Source organism: Scyliorhinus torazame, chromosome 15 (assembly GCF_047496885.1).
Source record: "Scyliorhinus torazame isolate Kashiwa2021f chromosome 15, sScyTor2.1, whole genome shotgun sequence".
In the NCBI taxonomy this organism is placed as follows: Eukaryota; Metazoa; Chordata; class Chondrichthyes; order Carcharhiniformes; family Scyliorhinidae; genus Scyliorhinus; species Scyliorhinus torazame.
Genome location: NC_092721.1, coordinates 213,591,420 through 213,617,469, shown reverse-complemented (window position 1 = coordinate 213,617,469; position 26,050 = coordinate 213,591,420). Strand labels below are relative to the sequence as shown.

The 26,050-nt window shown below is 53.4% G+C and overlaps 1 long non-coding RNA gene across 1 annotated transcript; it reads left to right on the top strand.

The window, feature by feature from the left end:
• Positions 1-6,490: 6,490 nt before the first annotated feature.
• On the top strand, positions 6,491-25,986 carry LOC140391475 (uncharacterized). The gene is made up of 2 exons (XR_011935088.1): positions 6,491-6,715; positions 24,962-25,986. It is a non-coding gene; the product is annotated as an uncharacterized lncRNA (long non-coding RNA).
• Positions 25,987-26,050: the final 64 nt, after the last annotated feature.

Sequence of the window (26,050 nt, the reverse complement as noted above, 5' to 3'; positions counted from 1 at the left end):
ACTGTCAGAGGGTCAGTGCTGAGGGAGTGCTGCACTGTCAGAGGGTCAGTGCTGAGGGAGTGCTGCACTGTCAGAGGGTCAGTACTGAGGGAGTGCTGCACTGTCAGAGGGTCAGTACTGAGGGAGTGCCGCACTGTCAGAGGGTCAGTACTGAGGGAGTGCCGCACTGTCAGAGGGTCAGGACTGAGGGTGTGCTGCACTGTCAGAGGGTCAGTACTGAGGGAGTGCCGCACTGTCAGGGGGTCAGTACTGAGGGAGTGCGGCACTGTCAGTCAGTACTGAGGGAGTGCCGCACTGTCAGAGGGTCAGTACTGAGGGAGTGCCGCACTGTCAGAGGGTCAGTACTGAGAGAGTGCTGTACTGTCAGAGGGTCAGTACTGAGGCAGTGCTGCACTGTCAGAGGGCCAGTACTGAGGGAGTGCCGCACTGTCAGAGGGTCAGTACTGAGGGAGTGCTGCACTGTCAGAGGGTCAGTACTGAGGGAGTACTGCACTGTCAGAGGGTCAGTACTGAGGGAGTGCCACACTGTCAGAGGGTCAGTACTGAGGGAATGCTGCACTGTCAGACGGTCAGTACTGAGGGAGTGCTGCACTGTCAGAGGGTCAGTACTGAGGGAGTGCTGCACTGTCAGAGGGTCAGTACTGAGGGAGTGCCGCACTGTCAGAGGGTCAGTGCTGAGGGAGTGCCGCACTGTCAGAGGGTCAGTACTGAGGGAGTGCTGCACTGTCAGAGGGTCAGTACTGAGGGAGTGCTGCACTGTCAGAGGGTCAGTACTGAGGGAGTGCTGCACTGTCAGATGGTCAGTACTGAGGGAGTACTGCACTGTCAGAGGGTCAGTAGTGAGGGAGTGCCGCACTGTCAGAGGGTATGTACTGAGGGAGTGCTGCACTGTCAGAGGGTCAGTACTGAGGGAGCACCGCACTGTCAGAGGGTCGGGACTGAGGGAGTGCTGCACTGTCAGAGGGTCGGGACTGAGGGAGTGCCGCACTGTCAGAGGGTCAGTACTGAGGGAGTGCCGCACTGTCAGATGGTCAGTACTGAGGGAGCACCGCACTGTCAGAGGATCGGGACTGAGGGAGTGCTGCACTGTCAGAGGGACAGTACTGAGGGAGTGCTGCACTGTCAGAGGGTCAGTACTGAGGGAGTGCTGCACTGTCAGAGGGTCAGTACTGAGGGAGTGCCGCACAGTCAGAGGGTCAGTATGATGGAGTGCTGCACTGTCAGAGGGTCAGTACTGAGGGAGTGCCTCACTGTCAGAGGGTCAGTGCTGAGGGAGTGCCGCACGGTCAGAGGGTCAGTACTGAGGGAGTGCTGCACTGTCAGAGGGTCAGTACTGAGGGAGTGCTGCACTGTCAGAGGGTCAGTACTGAGGGAGTGCTGCACTGTCAGAGGGTCAGTACTGAGGGAGTGCCGCACTGTCAGAGGGTCAGTACTGAGGGAGTGCTGCACTGTCAGAGGGACAGTACTGAGGGAGTGCTGCACTGTCAGAGGGTCAGTACTGAGGGAGTGCTGCACTGTCAGAGGGTCAGTACTGAGAGGGTGCTGCATTATCAGAGGTTCAGTACTGAGGGAGTGCTGCACTGTCAGAGGGACAGTACTGAGGGAGTGCTGCATTATCAGAGGTTCAGTACTGAGGGAGTGCTGCGCTGTCAGAGGGTCAGCACTGAGGGAGTGCTGCACTGTCAGAGGGTCAGTACTGAGGGAGTGCTGCGCTGTCAGAGGGTCAGTACTGAGGGAGTGCCGCACTGTCAGAGGGTCAGTACTGAGGGAGTGCTGCACTGTCAGAGGGACAGTACTGAGGGAGCGCCGCACTGTCAGAGGGTCAGTACTGAGGGAGTGCTGCACTGTCAGAGGGTCAGCACTGAGGGAGTGCTGCACTGTCAGAGGGTCAGTACTGAGGGAGTGCTGCATTATCAGAGGTTCAGTACTGAGGGAGTGCTGCGCTGTCAGAGGGTCAGTACTGAGGGAGTGCCGCACTGTGAGAGGGTCAGTACTGAGGGAGTGCCACACTGTCAGAGGGTCAGTATTCAGGGAGTGCCGCACTGTCAGAGGGTCAGTACTGAGGGAGTGCTGCACTGTCAGAGGGTCAGTACTGAGGGAGTGCTGCACTGTCAGAGGGTCAGTACTGAGGGAGTGCTGCACTGCCAGAGGGTCACTACTGAGGGAGTGCTGCACTGTCAGAGGATCAGTACTGAGGGAGTGCTGCACTGTCAGAGGGTCAGTACTGAGGGAGTGCTGCACTGTCAGAGGGTCAGTACTGAGGGAGTGCTGCACTGTCAGAGGGTCAGTACTGAGGGAGTGCTGCACTGTCAGAGGGTCAGTACTGAGGGAGTGCTGCACTGTCAGAGGGTCAGTGCTGAGGGAGTGCTGCACTGTTAGGGTCAGTACTGAGGGAGTGCCGCACTGTCAGAGGGTCAGTACTGAGGGAGTGCTGCACTGTCAGAGGGTCAGTGCTGAGGGAGTGCTGCACTGTCAGGGTCAGTACTGAGGGAGTGCCGCACAGTCAGAGGGTCAGTACTGAGGGAGTGCCGCACTGTCAGAGGGTCAGTGCTGAGGGAGTGCCGCACTGTCAGGGTCAGTACTGAGGGAGTGCTGCACTGTCAGAGGGTCAGTACTGAGGGAGTGCCACACTGTCAGAGGGTCAGTATTGAGGGAGTGCCGCACTGTCAGAGGGTCAGTACTGAGGGAGTGCTGCACTGTCAGAGGGTCAGTACTGAGGGCGTGCTGCACTGTCAGAGGGTCAGTACTGAGGGAGTGCTGCACTGCCAGAGGGTCAGTACTGAGGGAGTGCTGCACTGTCAGAGGATCAGTACTGAGGGAGTGCTGCACTGTCAGAGGGTCAGTACTGAGGGAGTGCTGCACTGTCAGAGGGTCAGTACTGAGGGTGTGCTGCACTGTCAGAGGGTCAGTACTGAGGGAGTGCTGCACTGTCAGAGGGTCAGTACTGAGGGAGTGCCGCACTGTCAGAGGGTCAGTGTGAAGGTCAATGGGGGGGTCACTGTGAGGGTCAGTGGGGGGGTCAGTGTGAGGGTCAGTGTGAGGGTCAGTGGGAGGGTCAGTGTGAGGGTCAGTGGGAGGGTCAGTGGGGGGGTCAGTGGGAGGGTCAGTGGGAGGGTCAGTGGGAGGGTCAGTGGGGGGGTCAGTGTGAGGGTCAGTGTGACGGTCAGTGGGAGGGTCAGTGGAGGGGTCAGTGTGAGGGTCAGTGTGACGGTCAGTGGGAGGGGGGGTAGCTCCGGGCTGGGGTATATTTGGGGGTGTGGGTCAGGACTTACCGGCTCCGACGCTCCCGCTTCTCTCTGTGGCGCGGTTGCCAGGGCCGGTTGCCAGGGCGCCGCTGGTCGCTAAGGCGGCGTGCGCGCCCCCGCGTGCGTCTCGCGGGCTGTACCGTGCGCGCTTCCGAGGCGCTGGGTTTGACGGTGCGCACCGCTAATGTCCCCGTCACTGGGAGGGCGGGGCCGAGAGTGACTCAGAGCCCCCCCCACCCCCACACACCCCCCCCCCCCACCACAGCTCCCCACCACCCCCCACACCCCCCCCCACCCCCACACACTCCCCCCCCCCCCACCACAGCTCCCCACCACCTCACCACCAATACCCCCACATCCCCCACACTCTCCCCCCCCACCCCCACGCACTCCCCCCCACCACAGCTCCCCACCACCTCACCACCAATACCCCCACATCCCCCACACTCTCCCCCCCACACACTCCCCCCCCACCCCCACACTCTCCCCCCCCACCCCCACACACTCCCCCCCCACCCCCACACACTCCCCCCCCCACCACAGCTCCACGCCACCTCACCCCCACCACCAATACCCCCACACACTCCCCCCCCACCCCCACACTCTCCCCCCCCACCCCCACACACTCCCCCCCACCACAGCTCCCCCCACCCCACACCCACCCCCCCCACCACCAATACCCCCACATCCCCCACACACTCCCCCCCCCCCACCCCCACACTCTCCCCCCCACCCCCACACACTCCCCCCCCCCACCACAGCTCCCCCCCACCCCACACCCACCCCCCCCACCACCAATACCCCCACATCACCCACACCCCCCCACCCCCACGCACTCCCCCCCCACCACAGCTCCCCGCCACCTCACCCCCACCACCAATACCCCCACATCCCCACACACTCCCCCCCCACCACAGCTCCCCCCCACCCCACCCCCACCCCCCCCACCACCAATACCCCCACATCCCCCACACCACTACCCTCCCACATCCCCCCCACCCCCACACACTCCCCCCCCCACCACAGCTCCCCACCACCTCACCCCCACCACCAATACCCCCACATCCCCCACACCCCCCCCCACCACTACCCTCCCACATCCCCCCCACCCCCACACACTCCCCCCCCCCACCACAGCTCCCCACCACCTCACCCCCACCACCAATACCCCCACATCCCCCACACCCCCCCCACCACTCCACTACCCTCCCACATCCCCCCCACCCCCACACACTCCCCCCCACCACAGCTCCACCCCACCCCACACACACACCCCCACCACCAATACCCCCACATCCCCCACACACAACCCCACCACTACCCTCCCACATCCCCCCCACCCCCACACACTCCCCCACCACAGCTCCACCCCACCCCACACCCACCCCCCCACCACCAATACCCCCACACACTCCCCCCCCCCACCCCCACACACTCCCCCCCACCACAGCTCCACCCCACCCCACACCCACCCCCCCACCACCAATACCCCCACATCCCCCCCACCCCCACACATCCCCCCCCACCACAGCTCCACCCCACCCCACACCCACCCCCCCACCACCAATACCCCCAAATCCCCCCACCACCAATACCCCCAAATCCCCCCACCCCCACACACTCCCCCCCCCACCACAGCTCCCCACCACCGCTACCCCCACCTCCCACATCCCCCCCACCCCTAACATCACTTACCCCCACATCACCCCCCCCACCCCACACCCACCCCCCCACCACCAATACCCCCACATCCCCCCACCCCCCTATCACCCCCAATACCCCCACATCCCCCCACCCCCCTATCACCCCCACACTCTCCCCCCCCACCCCCACACACTCCCCCCCCCACCACAGCTCCCCCCACCCCACACCCACCCCCCCCACCACCAATACCCCCACATCACCCACACCCCCCCACCCCCACGCACTCCCCCCCCACCACAGCTCCCCGCCACCTCACCCCCACCACCAATACCCCCACATCCCCACACACTCCCCCCCCACCACAGCTCCCCCCCACCCCACACCCACCCCCCCACCACCAATACCCCCACATCCCCCACACCACTACCCTCCCACATCCCCCCCACCCCCACACACTCCCCCCCCCCCACCACAGCACCCCACCACCTCACCCCCACCACCAATACCCCCACATCCCCCACACCCCCCCCCACCACTACCCTCCCACATCCCCCCCACCCCCACACACTCCCCCCCCCCACCACAGCTCCCCACCACCTCACCCCCACCACCAATACCCACACACCCCCCCCACCACTCCACTACCCTCCCACATCCCCCCCACCCCCACACACTCCCCCCCACCACAGCCCCACCCCACACACACACCCCCACAACCAATACCCCCACATCCCCCACACACAACCCCACCACTACCCTCCCACATCCCCCCCACCCCCACACACTCCCCCCCACCACAGCTCCACCCCACCCCACACCCACCCCCCCACCACCAATACCCCCACACACTCCCCCCCCCACCCCCACACACTCCCCCCCACCACAGCTCCACCCCACCCCACACCCACCCCCCCACCACCAATACCCCCACATCCCCCCACCCCCACACATCCCCCCCCACCACAGCTCCACCCCACACCCACCCCCCCACCACCAATACCCCCAAATCCCCCCACCACCAATACCCCCAAATCCCCCCACCCCCACACACTCCCCCCCCACCACAGCTCCCCACCACCGCTACCCCCACCTCCCACATCCCCCCCACCCCTAACATCACTTACCCCCACATCACACCCCCCACCCCACACCCACCCCCCACCACCAATACCCCCACATCCCCCCCACCCCCCTATCACCCCCACACTCTCCCCCCCCACATCATCCCCCATATCCCTCCCCCCCCCACCACTACCCTCCCACATCCCTCCCACCCCCCATGTCTCTCCCGCCCCCCCACCTCGCACGTCACCCCCACACACTCCCACTCCACCCCCACATCACCCCCTCCACCCTCACCCCACCCCCTCACATCACCCCCACATCACCCATCACCCCCACATCAATCCCCACCCTCCCATGCCCACCCACCACTACCCCCCCACATCACTTCCCACCCCCCACATCACCCCCCCCCCACAATACCCCCCACATCACCCCCCACCCCCCTACAATACCCCTCCACTCCCCCCCCCACATCACTTCCCACCCCCCACATCACCCCCCCACAATACCCCTCCACTCCCCCCCCCCACATCAATCCCCCCCACACCACCATCCATCCTCACCCCCGTGTGGATTCTGGGAGGAAGGTCAAAGTGGGCTGTGCGGGTTTGGGGGTCTGAGGTTGGAAGCTGTGGCCCAGAGGCGATGAGGTCAGTGGCCGTCCTGGAAACAATGGCTTGATGTTCGGTGGTGGGGTCATGGTCCAGGGGGATGTCGGAGGAAGTGTCTGAGAGTTTGTGCTCAGACTTTGCGAGGTAGAGGTCAGTAGCCAGATAACAACCCTTGTCGACAGGTTTGACCACAAGAGGACTTCTGGTGCTGGCACTGTGCTGAGCAGTCATTGACGCGGTGACTCCCGACGGTCTTCTGCCTGATGTACGGGCGGTTCTTTTGGAGGAAACGGGAATAGTTTGGGTGAATAAGATCCCTCCGTCTCGTGCAATGACCAAGCAGAAGCAGTTCCTAGCAGAAATCAGGCAGAGGAGCGGCGATAAAATCTGGAGCTCTCAGACCCCAGCAGAAGAAACATGGCGGCGTGGCTTCTGCTAAGGCTGGGTCCCTCAGTGGATGTCAGAGAAATTCATTAGCTTCCTCACTGATGAATTTAGGAACCAGCGACAGGAGAGGACCAAGGATCTAAAAAATGCAATGGCTTTGGCTCCAATCCAGAGAAGTTGGACTGGTGGATGGAAAGACACAAGGAAACAATTCAAACGGGTGGAGGCACACTCACTGGCCTGTAATTTCCTGGATTATCCTTGCTACCCTTCTTAAACAATTGAACTACATTAACAATTCTCCAGTCCTCTGGGACCTCACCTGTAGCAAAGAGGATACGAAGATTTCTGACAAGGCCCCAGCAATTTCCTCCCTTGCCTCCCTCAGTGTTCTGAAGTAGATCCCATCAGGCCCTGGAGACTTATCTATCTTAATGTTTTTCAAGATGCCCAAGACCTTTTTGATCTCAATGTGACCCAGACTATCTTCTCACCCTTCCCCAGACTCATCATCCACCAATTCCTTCTCTTTGGTGAATACTGATGCAAAGTGGTCATTTAGTACCTCGCCCATTTCCTCTGGCTCCACGCATAGATTCCCTTGCCTGTCCTTGAGTGGGCCAACACCTTCCCCGGCTACCCTTTTGCTCTTTTTATACATGTATTTTCCTTAATTCTGTTTGCCAATGACTTTTCGTGACACCTTTTAGCCCTCCTGACTCTTTGCTTAAGTTCCTTCCTACTTTCCTTATATTCCTCAAGGGCTTTGTCTGTTCTCCACCTTCTAAAAGACCACAAGTCATAGGAGCAGAATTAGTCCACTCGGCACATTAAGTCTGCCCTGCCGTTCAAACATGGCTGATCTAGGGGATGGTTTAGCAGAGGGCTAAAGAGCTGGCTTTGAAAGCAGACCAAGGCAGGCCAGCAGCACGGTTCAGTTCCCGTACCAACCTCCCCGAACAGGTGCCGGAATGTGGTGACTAGGGGCTTTTCACAGTAACTTCATTTGAAGCCTACTTGTGACAATAAGCGATTTTCATGTTTTCTCATCCCCATTCTCCTGCCTTCTCCCCATAACCCCGATCCCCTTATTAATCAAGAACCTATCTATCTCTGTCTGAAAGACACTCAGTGAATTGGCCTCCACAGCCTTCTGCGGCAAAGAGTTCCACAGATTCACCGCCCTCTGGCTGAAGAAATTCCTCCTCATCTCTGTTTTAAAGGATCGTCTCTTTAGTCTGAGATGGTGTCCTCTGGTTCTAGTTTCTCCTACAAGTGGAAACGTCCTCTCCACGTCCACTCTATCCAGGCCTCGCAGTATCCAGTAAGTTTCAATAAGATCACCCCTCATCCTTTTTTTTAAAAAAAACATTTTTATTGAAGTTTTCACAAAATATCAACAACAAAATGAAAAAGGAACGCAATAGAGTTAAATACAAAATAAAATAAAACCCCCGTGCCCCCCTCCGCCCTATACATAAATAATAAATTAACACCCCAAATTAACACATAGCAAACATAGCAAATATATACACCCCCTCAGATCCCCCAGTGTAAACAAACAAAAATAAAATAGACCCCCCCCCCCCGCGTTGCTGCTGCTGCTGACCATTGTCTACCGTTCTGCCGGGAAGTCCAAGAACGGCAACACCGCCTGAAAAACCCTTGCACCGATCCCCTTAAGGCAAGTTTCACCCTCTCCAATTTAATAAACCCCATCATATCGTTGATCCAGGATTCCACGCTTGGGGGCCTCGCATCTTTCCACTGAAGAAGAATCGTCCGCCGGGCTACCAGGGACGCAAAGGCCAGAATACCGGCCTCTTTCGCCCCCTGCTCTCCCGGCTCCCCTGCAACCCCAAATATTGCGAGCCCCCAGCCCGGTTTGACCCTGGATCCTACCACCCTCGACACCGTCCTCGCTACGCCCTTCCAAAATTCCTCCAGCGCTGGGCATGCCCAGAACATATGGGTGTGATTTGCTGGGCTCCCTGAGCCCCTAACATACCTGTCCTCACCCCCCAAAAAAACGGCTCATCCTTGTCCCGGTCATGTGTGCCCTGTGCAGCACCTTAAACTGTGAGGCTGAGCCTCGCGCACGAAGAGGAAGAGTTCACCCTCCCTAGGGCGTCTGCCCACGTCCCCTCTTCGATCTCCCCCCCCCAACTCCTCCTCCCACTTACTTTTCAGCTCCTCCACCGAGGCCTCCTCCTCCTCCTGCATCACCTGGTAAGTTTCCGAGATCTTCCCCACTCCCACCCACGCCCCCGAGAGCACCCTGTCCTGTACTGTGTGTGGCAGCAGCAGCGGGAATTCCACCACCTGCCGTCTGGCAAACGCCCTTACCTGTAAGTACCTGGAGGTGTTCCCCGGGGGGAGCCCGTACTTCTCCTCCAGCTCACCCAGGCTCGCAAACTTCCCATCCACAAACAGGTCCCCCAACCTTCTTATCCCTGCCCTGTGCCACCCCAAAATCCCTCCATCTATTCTCCCTGGGACAAACCGGTGATTCCCCCGTATTGGGGTCCACACCGAGGCCCCCACTTCCCCCCTGTGCCCCCACATCCCCCCTGTGCCACCTCCACTGCCCCCAGATTTTGAGGGTAGCCGCCACCACCGGTCTCGTGGTATACCTCATTGGAGGGAGCGGCAGCGGCGCCGTTGCCAGCGCCTCCAGACTCGTATCCACACAAGACGCTGTCTCCAGCCTCTTCCATGCAGCGCCCTCCCCTCCATCACCCACTTGCGCACCATCGCCACATTGGCGGCCCATAGTACCCACAGAGGTTGGGCAGTGCCAGCCCCCCCCCTCCCCTACTCCGCTCCAGGAACACCCTTCTCAGCCTCGGAGTCCCTTGCGCCCACACAAACCCCTTAATGCTCCTGTTGACCCGCCTAAAGAAGGCCTTTGGGATAAGAATGGGGAGGCACTGGAACAGGAACAAAACCCTTGGGAGCACCGTCATCTTAACTGACTGCACCCTACCCGCCAGGGACATCGGCAACGCGTCCCACCTCTTAAACTCCTCCTCCATTTGCTCCACTAGCCTCATGAAATTAAGCCTATGCAGGGCCCCCCTGCTCCTGGCCACCTGGACCCCCAAATACCTGAAGCTCCTCTCCGCCCTTTTTAGTGGGAGCTCGCCAATCCCCCCTCTCCTGGTCCCCTGGGTGAACCACGAACAACTCGCTCTTCCCCATGTTGAGCTTGTACCCCGAGAATCCCCGAATTCCCTGAGGATCCTCAATACCTCCGACATTCCCCCCACCGGGACCGCCACATATAGCAGCAAGTCGTCCGCATAGAGCGACACCCTATGCTCCTCCCCACCCCGCACCAACCCCCTCCAGTTCCTCGACTCTCTCAGTGCCATAGCCAGGGGTTCAGTCGCCAGTGCGAGGAGCAGGGGGGACAGGGGACACCCCTGCCTCGTCCCTCGATGACGAACCCCTCCCCAAACCCGAACCTCTTCAGCACCTCCCACAAGTACCCCCACTCTACCCTATCGAAGGCCTTCTCAGCGTCCATCGCCACCACTATCTCCGCCTCCCCCTCCCTCGCCGGCATCATAATAACGTTCAGGAGCCTCCGCACATTCGCGTTCAACTGCCTCCCCTTCACAAACCCCGTCTGGTCTTCGTGGATGATCTGCGGCACACAATCCCCAATCCTCGTGGCTGAGACCTTGGCCAGCACCTTGGCATCTACATTTAGCAAGGAGATCGGTCTGTAAGACCCACATTGCAGGGGATCCTTGTCCCGCTTCAGGATCAAGGAGATCAGTGCCAGGGCAGCACGGTAGCATTGTGGATAGCACAATTGCTTCACAGCTCCAAGGTCCCAGGTTCGATTCCGGCTTGGGTCACTGTCTGTGCGGAGTCTGCACGTTCTCCCCGTGTCTGTGTGGGTTTCCTCCGGGTGCTCCGGTTTCCTCCCACAGTCCAAAGATGTGCAGGTTAGGTGGATTGGCCATGATAAATTGCCCTTAGTGTCCAAAATTACCGTTAGTGTTGGGTGGGGTTACTGGGTTATGGGGATAGGGTGGAGGTGTTGACCTTGGGTAGGGCGCTCTTTCCAAGAGCTGGTGCAGACTCGATGGGCCGAATGGCCTCCTTCTGCACTGTAAATTCTAAATTGTATGACATCGTTGGGGGCAAAGCCCCCCCCCCCTTCCCTTGCCTCATTGACGGTCCTAACCAGCAACGGGCCCAACAGGTCCACATATGTTTTGTATAATTCGACCGGGAAACCGTCCGGCCCCGGTGCCTTCCCTGCCTGCATGCTCCCTAACCCTTTGGTCAGCTCCTCCAGCCCAATCGGGGCCCAAATCCCACCACCAGTCCCTCCTTCACCTTCGGGAACCTCAATTGGTCCAGAAAGCGGCCCATCCCTCCCTCCTCCCGTGGGGGCTCGGACCTATACAGTTCCTCATAAAAGCCCCTGAAGACCCCATTGATGCCAACCCCACTCCGCACCACGCTCCCTCCCCTGTCCTTAACTCCCCCGATCTCCCTAGCTGCGTCCCGCCTCCGAAGCTGATGCGCCAGCATCCGGCTTGCTTTTTCCCCATACTCGTAGACCGCCCCCTGGGCCTTCCTCCACTGCACCTCCGCCTTCCTGGTGGCCAACAGGTCGAATTCGGCCTGGAGGCTACGTCTCTCCCTCAATAGTCCCTCCGGCACCTCCTGTCTACCCTCACCATCTCCCCCACCAGCCTCTCCCTCTCCCCCCCGCTCCCGCCGCTCCTTGTGGGCCCTAATGGAGATCAGCTCTCCCCTAACCACCGCCTTCAGCGCCTCCCAGACCATCCCCACTCGGTCCTCCCCGTTGTCGTTGGCCTCCAGGTATCTCTCTATGCTTCCTCGGACCCGCTCACTCACCTCCTCGTCCGCCAACAGCCCCACCTCCAAGCGCCACAACGGGCGCTGGTCCCTCTCCTCCCCCAGCTCTAGGTCTACCCAATGCGGGGCATGATCCGAAATGGCTATCGCCGAGTACTCGGTATCCTCTACTCTCGCTATCAGCGCCCTGCTCATAATAAAAAAGTCGATCCGGGAAGAGGCCTTATGAACATGCGAGAAGAATGAAAATTCCCTAGCCCCCGGCCTTGCAAATCTCCAAGGGTCTACCCCTCCCATCTGGTCCATAAACCCCCTCAGCACTTTAGCCGCCGCCGGCTTCCTACCCGTCCTAGACCTGGAGCGGTCCAGTGCCGAATTCAACACCGTGTTAAAGTCTCCCCCCCCATTATCAGGCCCCCCACTTCCAAGTCCGGGATCCGACCCAACATGCGCCGCATAAAACCCGCATCGTCCCAGTTTGGGGTGTGCACGTTGACCAGCACCACCCTCTCTCCTTGCAGCTTACCACTTACCATTACGTACCTGCCGCTATTATCTGCCACAATGCTCGACGCCTCGAACGACACCCTCTTTCCCACCAAGATCGCCACCCCCCGATTCTTGGCATCCAGCCCCAAATGAAACACCTGACCGACCCACCCCTTCCTCAATCTTACCTGGTCTGCCACCTTCAGGTGTGTCTCCTGGAGCATGACCACATCCGCCTTCAGCCCCTTCAGGTGCGCGAACACCCATGCCCGCTTGACCGGCCCGTTCAGTCCCCTTACATTCTAGGTTATCAGCTGAATCGGGGGGCTACCCACCCCCCTCCCCCGCCGACTAGCCATAACCCCTCCTCAGCCAGCCACGCGCCCGCACCCCACGCCCGGCCCGTTCCCCACGGCGACAGACCCCTGTCCCAACCCCCTCTACTCGCTCCAGCTCCCCCTTGACCATACCAGCAGTAACCCGGTTCCCCCCCCTCCCCCAGCTAGGACCCCTCCTAGCTGCTTTGCTCCCCCCATTGTACTCCCGCAAGTCAGCTGACTCATGCTGACCCCGGCCACTCCCGCCTCTCCTTCGACTCCTCCCATTGTGGGACTTCCCCTCCCCCTCCATTACCCATCAGCAGGCTCTCCGCCTCCCCCTTCCATCCCATGCGCGGGAAACAACCCTCGCATCCCTGCCCTGGCCCCGCCCCCTCCAGCCTTCAGCGCGGGAAAAAGCCCGCGCTTTCCACCTGCCCGGCCCCGCCACCTGTGACGCAGCTCCTTTTACAGGCCCGGTCCCCTCACCCCCGACTCGGGCCTCACCCATCCCCCCTGCCGGCCATCCACCCCTACTCCATTTACTTGGCCCCCTCCAAGAGCCCACCCGACAGACCCAACCAAAACACTGCCCAACCCACCCTAAACCACCCACACCGAATCAAAAAGAAACAATAGCAATGAACCCCCCCCTCAAAATGTAACACACCAACAGCAATCCCCGACCACCCATCCTGAACCTCAGTTTGTGTCCAGCTTCTCGGCCTGAACAAAGGCCCACGCCTCCTCCGGGGACTCAAAATAATGGTGCCGGTCGTTGTAGGTAACCCACAGTCGCGCCGGCTGCAACATGCCAAACTTCACCCCCTTCCTGTGCAGCACCGCCTTCGCTCGATTGTACCCGGCCCTCTTCTTCGCCACCTCCGCGCTCCAGACCTGATATATCCGAACCTCCGCGTTCTCCCACCTGCTGCTCCTCTCTTTCTTGGCCCACCTGAGTACGCACTCCCGATCAGCGAACCGATGAAACCGCACCAGCACCGCCCGTGGAGGCTCGTTAGCCTTGGGCCTCCTCGCCAGCACTCTATGGGCCCCTTCCAGCTCCAGGGGCCCCTGGAAGGACCCCGCTCCCATCAGCGATTTTAACATGGTGACCACATAGGCCCCCAAGTCCGACCCCTCCAGCCCCTCCTGGAGGCCCAGGATCCGCAGATTCTTCCGCCTCGACCGACTCTCCATCTCCTCGAACCGTTCCTGCCATTTCTTGTGGAACGCCTCGTGTGCCTCCACCTTTACCGCCAGGCCCAAGATCTCGTCCTCATTGTCAGAGATCTTTTGTCGGACTTCGCGGATCGCCACCCCCTGGGCTGTCTGGGTCTCCAGCAGCTTATCAATAGAAGCCTTCACCGGCTCCGGCAGGTCTGCTTTGAGCTCTCTGAAGCAGTGCTGGATACCCTCCTGTTGCTCCTGCGCCCACTGCATCCACGCTGTCTGGTCCCCGCCCGCCGCCATCTTGCTCTTCTTCCTTCGCACTTTCTTTGGGTTCACCACCACTTTTTTAGTCGCCCCGCTCCTGGTCCAAGCCATACACTGTCGGGAGAATGTTACAGTCTTCTTCCCATATTGGGAAATGTTGAAAAAATGCCGTTGGGGGCACTGAAAAGAGCCCAAAAGTCCGTTCCAAGCGGGAGCTGCCGAATGTGCGACTTGGCTCTGCATATCCGCAACCGGAAGTCCCCCCCCTCATCCTTCTAAACTCCAACGAATACAGACCCAGAGTCCTCAACCGTTCCTCATACGACAAGTTCTTCATTCCAGGGATCATTCTTGTGAACCTCCTCTGGACCCTTTCCAAGGCCAACACATCCTTCCTTAGATACGGGGCCCAAAACTGCTCACAATACTCCAAACGGGGTCTGACCAGAGCCTGATACAGCCTCAGAAGTACATCCCTGCTCTTGTATTCCAGCCCGCTCGACATGAATGCTAACATTGCATTTGCCTTCCTAACTGCCGACTGAACCTGCACGTTAACCTTAAGAGAATCTTGAACAGGGACTCCCAAGTCCCTTTGTGCTTCTGATTTCCTAAGCATTTCCCCATTTAGAAAATAGTCTATGCCTCCATTCCTCCTTCCAAAGTGCATAACCTCACACTTTTTCACATTTTATTCCATCTGCCACTTCATTGCTCACTCTCCTAGTCTGTCCAAGTCCTTCTGCAGCCCCCTTGCTTCCTCAATACTACCTGTCCCTCTACAGATCTTTGTATCATCTGCAAACTTAGCAACAGTGCCTTCAGTTCCTTCTTCCAGATCATTAATGTATATTGTGAAACGTTGTGGTCCCAGCACCGACCCCTGAAGCACACCCCTAGTCACCGGCTGCCATCCTGAAATAGACCCCTTTATCGCCACTCTCTGCCTTCTGCCAGTCAGCCAATCCTCTATCCATGCCAGGATATTACCCTGAACACCATGGGCTCTTAACTTATTTAACAGTCTCCTATGCGGCACCTTGTCAAAGGCCTTCTGGAAATCTAAATAAATCACACCCACAAGTTCTCCTTTATCTAACTTCCTTGTTACCTCCTCAAAGAACTAACAGATTTGTCAGACATGACCTCCCCTTGACGAAGCTGTGCTGACTCAGTCCTATTTTATCTACATAGATGATTTGGAGTTGGGGACCAAGTGCAATGTGTCCAAGTTTGCAGACGACACTAAGATGAGTGTTAAAGCAAAAAGTGCAGAGGATACTGGAAGTTTGCAGAGGGATTTGGATAGGCTAAGTGAATGGGCTAGGGTCTGGCAGATGGAATACAATGTTGACAAATGTGAGGTTATCCATTTTGGTAGGAATAACAGCAAAAGGGTTTATTATTTAAATGGTAAAATATTAAAACATGCTGCTGTGCAGAGAGACCTGGGTGTGCTAGTGCATGAGTCGCAAAAAGGTTTACAGGTGCAACAGGTGATTAAGAAGGCGAATGGAGTTTTGTCCTTCATTGTTAGAGGGATGGAGTTTAAGACTAGGGAGGTTATGCTGCAATTGTATAAGGTGTTAGTGAGGCCACACCTGTAGTATTGTGTTCAGTTTTGGTCTCCTTACCTGAGAAAGGACGTACTGGCACTGGTGGGTGTGCAGAGGAGATTCACTAGGTTAAGCAGAGCAGAGTTGAGGGGGTTGGATTATGAGGATAGGTTGAGTAGACTGGGACTGTACTTGTTGGAATTTAGAAGGATGCAGGGGTATCTTATAGAAACATATAAGGTTATGAAGGGAATAGACAGGATGGATGCGGGGAGGTTGTTTCCACTGGCGGGTGAAAGCAGAACTAGGGGGCATAGCCTCAAAATAAGGGGAAGTAGATTTAGGACTGAGTTTAGGAGGAACTTCTTCACCCAAAGGGTTGTAAATCTGTGGGAATTCCTTGCCCAGTGAAGCAGTTGAGGCTCCTTGACCTACTCCTGCTCCTAGTTCTTATGTTCTTATCATGCACTTCCAAGTACTCCGTGATGCTATTTTTAATGATAGACTCTAAAATCTGACCAATGACCCAAGTCAGGCTAACCGGCCTATAAATTTTCGTCTTCTGCCTCCCTCCCTTCTTAAACAGTGGTGTTACATTAGCCACCTTCCAGTCCTCTGGGACCCTTCCTGCCTCCAGTGATTCCTGAAAGATCATCACCAATGCCTCCACAATCTCCTCAGCTATCTCTTTTAGAACTCTGATGTAATGCTGGAACTGTATTAGATGCTGGTTAGACCACAGCTGGAATTTTGTGCAAAGTTCTGGTCACCACATTACAGGAAGGACACCAAAGCTCCTTAGGCAGCACCTCCCACACCCACGACCACTATCACCTAGAAGGACAAGAATACAGACACATGGGAGCTCCATCACCTGGAGGTTCCCCTCTGTTGTCTATTCAGTATTTTTAGTGTTTCTTTACAAGCAGCCTTAGAACATAGAACATACAGTGCAGAAGGAGGCCATTCGGCCCATCGAGTCTGCACTGACCCACTTAAGCCCTCACATCCACCCTACCCCCGTAATGCAATAACCCTTCCTAATCTTTTTGGACACAAAGGGCAATTTATCATGGCCAAACCACCTAACCTGCACGTCTTTGGACTGTGGGAAGAAACCAGAGCACCCGGATGAAATCCACGCAGGCACGGGGAGAACGTGCAGACTCCGCACAGTGTCCCAAGCCGGGAATTGAACCCTGGACCCTGGCGCTGTGAAGCCACAGTGCTAACCACTGTACTACCGTTCCGCCTTGTAACTGAACAGGGGACACTTTAAGAGAATGATTGCGGTGATGTCGACATCACCTCCATTCACACTGGCAGACGGCAGTGTCAACATCTTTTAAATAAAGCTCCATGTTTTGGTTGAATCTCCAAGGGCAGCAGACTCAATCTTGAATTCACCATAAAACCTGGCGATGAGGCAGGCAATCAGTGTTTGTAGGCACCTGAAAAAAGAATAAATTGAAATGACCGCGATCTGAAAGCTGGTGACGGAGCCACACACCGGGGCAGCGACCGGAGGAACTGAAAAATCGAAAGGAAACAACCTTGGAGAGAAGCTCGCCACGAGCAACAAACTCGCTAGCCGTGAGTAGCAAGCACCCAGCAACAACAAATTTAGTGCTGGGGTGTTGAAAAGCACGAAGGAATACAGGCTGTGCTGAGGTTGCGCCTTGTTTTGGGCAGAAAAGAAGCAAGGTAGTGGTAAATATTAGTGGCATATGCATATTGTGCGGGTCCTTGCATAGCGGAAAATGGCAGGAGTAGGGAGGGCATTTATCCTCCGGAGGGGGCTGGTACAGCCAGAAAACACAGGCACAAAAACATGATAATATAATAATAATCGCTTATTGTCACACGGAGGCTTCAATTAAGTTACTGTGAAAAGCCCCTAGTCGCCACATTCCAGTGCCTGATGGGGGAGGCCCGTATGGGAATTGAACCCGCGCTAATGGCATTGTTCTGCATTGCAAGCCAGCTGTTCAGCCCACTGTGCTAAACCAGCCCCAAACATGATGACTTAGTGGAAATTCTGCAGGGTCAGAATTCACCAAAATCTTTACTCATCATAGAAAGAACATAAGAACTAGGAGCAGGAGTAGGCCATCTGGCCCCTCGAGCCTGCTCCACCATTCAATGAGATCATGGCTGATCTTTTGTGGACTCAGCTCCACTTTCCGGCCCGAACACCATAACCCTTAGTCCCTTTATTCTTCAAAAAACTATCTATCTTTATCTTAAAAACATTTAATTGCAGCATAACCCTAGTCTTAAACTCCATCCCTCTAGCAATGAAGGACAAAATTCCATTTGCCTTCTTAATCACCTGTTGCACCTGAAAACCAACTTTCTGCGACTCATGCACTAGCACACCCAGGTCTCTCTGCACAGCTGCATGTTTTAATATTTTATCATTTAAATAATAATCCCTTTTGTTATTATTCCTACCAAAATGGATAACCTCACATTTGTCAACATTGTATTCCATCTGCCAGACCCTAGCCCATTCACTTAACCTATCCAAATCCCTCTGCAGACTTCCGGTATCCTCTGCACTTTTTGCTTTACCACTCATCTTAGTGTCGTCTGCAAACTTGGACACATTGCACTTGGTCCCCAACTCCAAATCACCTATGTAAATTGTGAACAATTGTGGACCCAACACTGATCCCTGAGGGACACCACTAGCTACTGATTGCCAACCAGAGAAACACCCATTAATCCCCGCTCTTTGCTTTCTATTCATTAACCAATCCTCTATCCATGCTACTACTTTCCCCTTAATGCCATGCATCTTTAAATTATGCAGCAATCTTTTGTGTGGCACCTTGTCAAAAGCTTTCTGGAAATCCAGATATACCACATCCATTGGCTCCCCGTTATCTACCGCACTGGTAATATCCTCAAAAAATTCCACTAAGTTAGTTAGGCACAACCTGACCTTTATGAACCCATGCTGCGTCTGTCCAATGGGACAATTTCCATCCAGATGCCTCGCTATTTCTTCCTTGATGATAGATTCCAGCATCTTCCCTACTACCGAAGTTAAGGTCACTGGCCTATAATTACCCGCTTTCTGCCTACCTCCTTTTTTAAACAGTGGTGTCACGTTTCCTAATTTTCAATCCGCCGGGACCACCCCAGAGTCTAGTGGATTTTGGTAAATTATCACTAGTGCATTTGTAATTTCCCTAGCAATGTCTTTTAGCACTCTGGGATGTATTCCATCAGGGCCAGCAGACTTGTCTACCTTTAGCCCCATTAGCTTGCCCATCATTACTTCCTTAGTGACAACAATCATCTCAAGGTCCTCAGCTGTCAGAGCCTCATTTCCATCAGTCACTGGCATGTTATTTGTGTCTTCCACTGTGAAGACAGACCCAAAAAACCTGTTCAGTTCCTCAGCCATTTCCTCATCTCCCATTATTAAATCTCCCTTCTCATCCTCTAAAGGACCAATATTTACCTTAGCCACTCTTTTTTGTTTTATATATTTGTAGAAACTTTTACTATCTGTTTTTATATTCTGAGCAAGTTTACTCTCATAATCTATCTTACTCTTCTTTATAGCTTTTTTAGTAGCTTTCTGTTGCCCCCTAAAGATTTCCCAGTCCTCTGGTCTCCCACTAATCTTTGCCACTTTATATACTTTCTCCTTCAATTTGATACTCTCCCTTATTTCCTTAGATATCCACGGTCGATTTTCCCTCTTTCTACCATCCTTCCTTTTTGTTGGTATAAACCTTTGCTGAGCACTGTGAAAAATCGCTTGGAAGGTTCTCCACTGTTCCTCAACTGTTTCACCATAACATTTTTGCTCCCAGTCTATCTCAGCTAGCTCTTCTCTCATCCCATTGTAATCTCCTTTGTTTAAGCACAAAACACCAGTGTTTGATTTTACCTTCTCACCCTCCAGCTGTATTTTAAATTCCACCATATTGTGATTGCTCCTTTCGAGAGGATCCCTAACTATGAGATCATTAATCAATCCTGTCTCATTACACAGGACCAGATCTAGGACCGCTTGTTCCCTCGTAGGTTCCATTACATACTGTTTCGGAAACTGTCGCGGATACATTCTATAAACTCCTCCTCAAGGCTGCCTTGACCGACCTGGTTAAACCAATTGACATGTAGATTACAATCCCCCATGATAACTGCTGTACCATTTCTACATGCATCAGTTATTTCTTTGTTTATTGTCTGCCCCACCATAATGTTACTATTTGGTGGCCTATAGATTACTCCTATCAGTGACTTTTTCGCCTCACTATTCCTGATTTCCACCCAAATGGATTGAACCTTATCCTCCATAGATTGGGGGCGGATGTTTGAGGGCAAATCAACATCTGACATGTGAGAGGCTTTCAAGTGTCAGTTGAAAGGAATACAGGACCGGCATGTTCCTGTGAGGAAGAAAGATAAATACGGCAATTTTCGGGAACCTTGGATGACGAGTGATATTGTAGGCCTCGTCAAAAAGAAAAAGGAGGCATTTGTCAGGGCTAAAAGGCTGGGAACAGACGAAGCCTGTGTGGCATATAAGGAAAGTAGGAAGGAACTTAAGCAAGGAGTCAGGAGGGCAAGAACGGGTCACGAAAAGTCATTAGCAAATAGGGTTAAGGAAAATCCCAAGGCTTTTTACACGTACATAAAAAGCAAGAGGGTAGCCAGGGAAAGGGTTGGCCCACTGAAGGATAGGCAAGGGAATCTATGTGTGGAGCCAGAGGAAATGGGCGAGGTACTAAATGAATACTTTGCATCAGTATTCACCAAAGAGAAGGAATTGGTAGATGTTGAGTCTGGAGAAGGGGGTGTAGATAGCCTGGGTCACATTGTGATCCAAAAAGACGAGGTGTTGGGTGTCTTAAAAAATATTAAGGTAGATAAGTCCCCAGGGTCTGATGGGATCTACCCCAGAATACTGAAGGAGGCTGCAGAGGAAATTGCTGAGGCCTTGACAGAAATCTTTGGATCCTCGCTGTCTTCAGGGGATGTCCCGGAGGACTGGAGAATAGCCAATGTTGTTCCTCTGTTTAAGAAGGGTAGCAAGGATAATCCTGGGAACTACAGGCCGGTGAGCCTTACGTCAGTGGTAGGGAAATTACTGGAGAGAATTCTTAGAGACAGGATCTACTCCCATTTGGAAGCAAATGGACGTATTAGTGAGAGGCAGCACGGTTTTGTGAAGGGGAGGTCGTGTCTCACTAACTTGATAGAGTTTTTCGAGGAGGTCACTAAGATGATTGATGCAGGTAGGGCAGTAGATGTTGTCTACATGGACTTCAGTAAGGCCTTTGACAAGGTCCCTCATGGTAGACTAGTACAAAAGGTGAAGTCACACGGGATTAGGGGTGAACTGGCAAGGTGGATACAGAACTGGCTAGGCCATAGAAGGCAGAGGGTAGCAATGGAGGGATGCTTTTCTAATTGGAGGGCTGTGACCAGTGGTGTTCCACAGGGATCAGTGCTGGGACCTTTGCTCTTTGTAGTATATATAAATGATTTGGAGGAAAATGTAACTGGTCTGATTAGTAAGTTTGCAGACGACACAAAGGTTGGTGGAATTGCGGATAGCGATGAGGACTGTCTGAGGATACAGCAGGATTTAGATTGTCTGGAGACTTGGGCGGAGAGATGGCAGATGGAGTTTAATCCGGACAAATGTGAGGTAATGCATTTTGGAAGGTCTAATGCAGGTAGGGAATATACAGTGAATGGTAGAACCCTCAAGAGTATTGAAAGTCAAAGAGATCTAGGAGTACAGGTCCACAGGTCATTGAAAGGGGCAACACAGGTGGAGAAGGTAGTCAAGAAGGCATACGGCATGCTTGCCTTCATTGGCCGGGGCATTGAGTATAAGAATTGGCAAGTCATGTTGCAGCTGTATAGAACCTTAGTTAGGCCACACTTGGAGTATAGTGTTCAATTCTGGTCGCCACACTACCAGAAGGATGTGGAGGCTTTAGAGAGGTTGCAGAAGAGATTTACCAGAATGTTGCCTGGTATGGAGGGCATAAGCTATGAGGAACGGTTGAATAAACTCGGTTTGTTCTCACTGGAACGAAGGAGGTTGAGGGGCGACCTGATAGAGGTATACAAAATTATGAGGGGCATAGACAGAGTGGATAGTCAGAGGCTTTTCCCCAGGGTAGAGGGATCAATTACTAGGGGGCATAGGTTTAAGGTGAGAGGGGCAAGGTTTAGAGTAGATGTACGAGGCAAGTTTTTTACGCAGAGGGTAGTGGGTACCTGGAACTCGCTACCGGAGGAGGTAGTGGAAGCAGGGACGATAGGGACATTTAAGGGGCATCTTGACAAATATATGAATAGGATGGGAATAGAAGGATACAGACCCAGGAAGTGTAGAAGATTGTAGTTTAGTCGGGCAGTATGGTCGGCACGGGCTTGGAGGGCCGAAGGGCCTGTTCCTGTGCTGTACATTTCTTTGTCCTTTGTTCTTTGTCCATAGCACCGATGTCATCCCTTACTATTGCCCGGATGTCATCCTTAAATAACAGAGCTACACCACCCACCCTGTCCTTCCGAAGTTTGATACCCTCGGATATTTAACTCCCAGTCGTGACCATCCTTTAACCATGTTTCAGTAATGGCCACTAAATCATAGTCATTCACGATGATTTGCGCCATCAACTCATTTACCTTATTCCGAATACTCCGAGCATTCAGGTAAAGTACATTTATGTTGGCTTTTATACCTCTGTTTTGAATCTTAACACCTCAATCAGTAACCTCTCCTAAATTATTTTTCCTCTTAATGTTTCTCCTAATTTTCCTTGGCGTTGAACCCATATCTTCATGTAACAACCTGCTGCGTCGCTTTCCATTTATGTTTTTACTTCCCGTTTTATTCCTTTTAGTATTACTGGGCCTATTCAGTGAGCTCCCCTCAGTCACTGTGCCTTGCACAGTCGCCCTTTTTGATTTTTGACTATGGCTTCTCTGCCTTACACTTTCCCCCTTACTACCTTTTGTTTCTGTCCATTTTACTAACTTCCAACTTCCTGCATCGGTTCCCATCCTCCTGCCACATTAGTTTAAACTCTCCCCAACAGCTCACGCAAACACCCCCACTCGGACATCGGTTCCAGTCCTGCCCAGGTGCAGACCGTCCGGTTTATACTGGTCCCTCCTCCCCCAGAACCGGTTCCAATGCCCCAGGAATCTGAAACCTTCCCTTAAACCACAGTCCGAAGACAAACTGTCTTAAATGTACCAGCGATTGCTGTGCAACAAACTAATATTGGATCACTCCACTCCTCAAAGGTTTAGGTTTAATAAACACAATCAAGGAGAAGGTGAATTTATTGAACGGTTTGTAGCTGCCCTGAAAAGACTGGCTGAACGATACGTTTTCGGGGATTTGTTAAATGATACTATCAGAGATAGATTAGTCTGTGGTTTAAGGAACAAAGCTATTCAAAATTGGCTGTTAATCAAAATCAACCTGACCTTAAAAAAGGCTTTGGAAGTTGCTGTATCCATGGAATTAGCAGCCAAAGAAACTCAACAGTTCAGGTTAAACACCAGAATTAACAAGATGTCGGCTGAAACCCGAACACACACACAGACCTCTGCTTACCGTAGGTGTGCAGAAACTGGGCGCCCAGCAACAGATTGTTTGTGCAAAGACATCATCTGCAGAAATTGTGGCAGAAAGGGTCATATTTCACACGTTTGTTGGAAAAAGAAACAATCTTCAGGCAAAAGTTGCAGGAAAGCCAGAGCGGAAACAAATGGTGAGCTGAAAAAGCGCCATGTGGAACAAAAAAGGACGTGAGCAGAAACTTGATTCACAGTCCGAAGACAAACTGTTTTAACTGTACCAGCGATTGCTGTACAACAAACTAATATTGGGTCACTCCACTCCTGAATGGACAGCCGATGGAGGTGGAGGTGGACACTGGGGCAGCTGTGTCGCTGGTGCCTGTGAATGTTTATCAAGAAAAGCTTAGCCATCGGGGCTGGTTTAGCACAGTGGGCTAAATAGCTGGCTTTTAAAGCAGACCAAGGCAGGCCAGCAGCACGGTTCAATTCCAGTACCAGGCGTCGGAATGTGGCGACTAGGGGCTTTTCACAGTAACTTCATTTGAAGCCTACTTGTGACAATAAGCGATTTTCATTTTGTTTTTCATTTTCATTTCATTTCTCTGCAAACCTGAAGATTGTGTGAAAAATCTCCATTGGAGAAGTGGCTCCGCTGAGGGGCTGTATTGATGTGACTGTGCAATTAAAAGGACAGACGGCAGTTTTGTCCTTGGACATGTTCAAAGGAAATTATCTAGCACTAATGGGAAGAAATTACCCGGAAAAGATCAGATTAAATTGACGTAAATCTGACGAGAAACCCAAAACCTGGAAAAACATCGTCTTTAACAATGAGCTGTGAAGCTCGAAGGATATCTCAGTAAAGCCAAAGATCAAGGAAGAAAGTCAGGCGAAATGCTTAAAGGCCAGGTCGGTGCCGTACGCAATCAGACCTAAGGTAGCGGCCGAATTAAAACGACCGTTAAGAATGGGGGTCCTTCAACCTGCCAGTGAGAGTGATTGGGCGACTCCGATTAAATCGGGATGAAAAAAGACAGATCTGTACACATTTATGGTGATTTTAAAGTCACCATTATTCCTGTATTGTGTGCAGAGCAGTGCCCTCTACCCCTCATTGATTAACAACATAAGAACTAGGAGCAGGAGTCGGCCATCGGGCCCCTCGAGCCTGCTCCGCCATCCAATGAGTTCATGGCTGATCTTTTGTGGACTCAGCTCCACTTTCCGGCCCGAACACCATAACCCTTAATTCCTTTTCTGCTCAAAAATCTATCATTGCCTTAAAAACATTTAACAAGCTCGCCTCAACTGCTTCACTGGGCAGGGAATTCCATAGATTTAAAACCGTTTGGGTGAAGAGGTTCCTCCTCAACTCAGTCCCAAATCTGCTCCCCCTTACTTTGAGTCGATGCCCCCTAGTTCTAGTTTCACCCGTCAGTGGAAACAACCTCCCTGCTTCTGTCCTATCTATTCCCTTCATTTTGTAGCACAGTGGTTAGCACTGTTGCTTCACAGCACCAGGGCCCCAGGTTCGATTCCCGGCTTGGGTCACTGTTTGTGCGGAGTCTACATGTTCTCCCCGTGTCTGCGTGGGTTTCCTCCGGGTGCTCCGGTTTCCTCCCACAAGTCCCGAAAGACGTGCTGTTACGTGAATTGGACATTCTGAATTCTCCCTCTGTGACCCGAACAGGCGCCGGAGTGTGGCGACTAGGAATTTTCACAGTAACTTTGTTGCAGTGTTAATGTAAGCCGACTTGTGACACTAACAAAAAATTCTTATATTTTTCTATCAGATCTCCCCTCATTCTTCTAAATTCCAATACGTCCCAGTCGACTCAGTCCCTCCTAAGCCAAGATGACCAATTGACTGGGTTGGCTGGAGGCTGACACTTCTGTTTGGTTTATCGCAATCAAGCATATCTTCAAAAGAACGTGGATCAGGATTCACAACAGTTCCTGACTATTGTGACACACAAAGGTCACAATAAAGGTCACCATTTGGAATCATTTCAGCGCCAGCATTAGTCCAACGAACTATGGACCAAATTGTAAGTCAATCAGACGGAGTCCGGTATTACCCGGATGGCATCTTGGTTCCTGGGAAGACTGAGGAAGAACATTCTTCGCACTCCAGAGATTAGATGATGATGGATTGAGTCCGAAAAGATAAATATGAATTTTTCCAATCTTCAGTTGAATATCTGGATCATGTCATCGATGCCAAGACACTGCATGTGTTGCCTTTGAAAGTCAAAGCCATTCCTGAGGTAGATGCACCTCAGAATGTGAACCAACTTCAATCTTTCTTGGGTTTACAAGATTATTACGGGAGATTTGTCCCGAATCTGTCGACAATTCCAAACCCCTTTGTCATGAGAATGTCGCTTGAAGAAATGGTTAGCTGCTCATGTTACTGCCCTGATGTCAGAGTGTGGGTGGGGCTGAGCTCTGGTTCTGCTTTTTAGTTTCACTTTGAGAAAAGCTTGGGTGTGTCTGTCTTTTTGGTTTCGTTTTTCAGTGTGTTGCAGCTGAAGTCAGCCAAAGTAGCTGTATTGTTGAGCTCTCTGCCATGAAGGACTATCTCTTAATCATTTGGTGAATTCAGAATTATAAATGTTTTCAGTATTGAATGTAAACTCTGATGTGCTTCTGTTTAAAGGTTTGTTAAGTCTTCTGGGTGTTAAAAGGACCGCATACGGGTTACTTAGTGTTGTATTCTTTGGGGGTTCTTTGAATTAATGGTTTCTTAGATGTTCACTGTTTGTTTTAGAAAGGTTAACTTGAGTTCATAGAATAAACATTGTTTTGCTTTAAAAAATACTTTTCCATTTCTGCTGTCCCACACCTGGAGAGTGGGTCGTGTGCTCCCCATACCACAATCT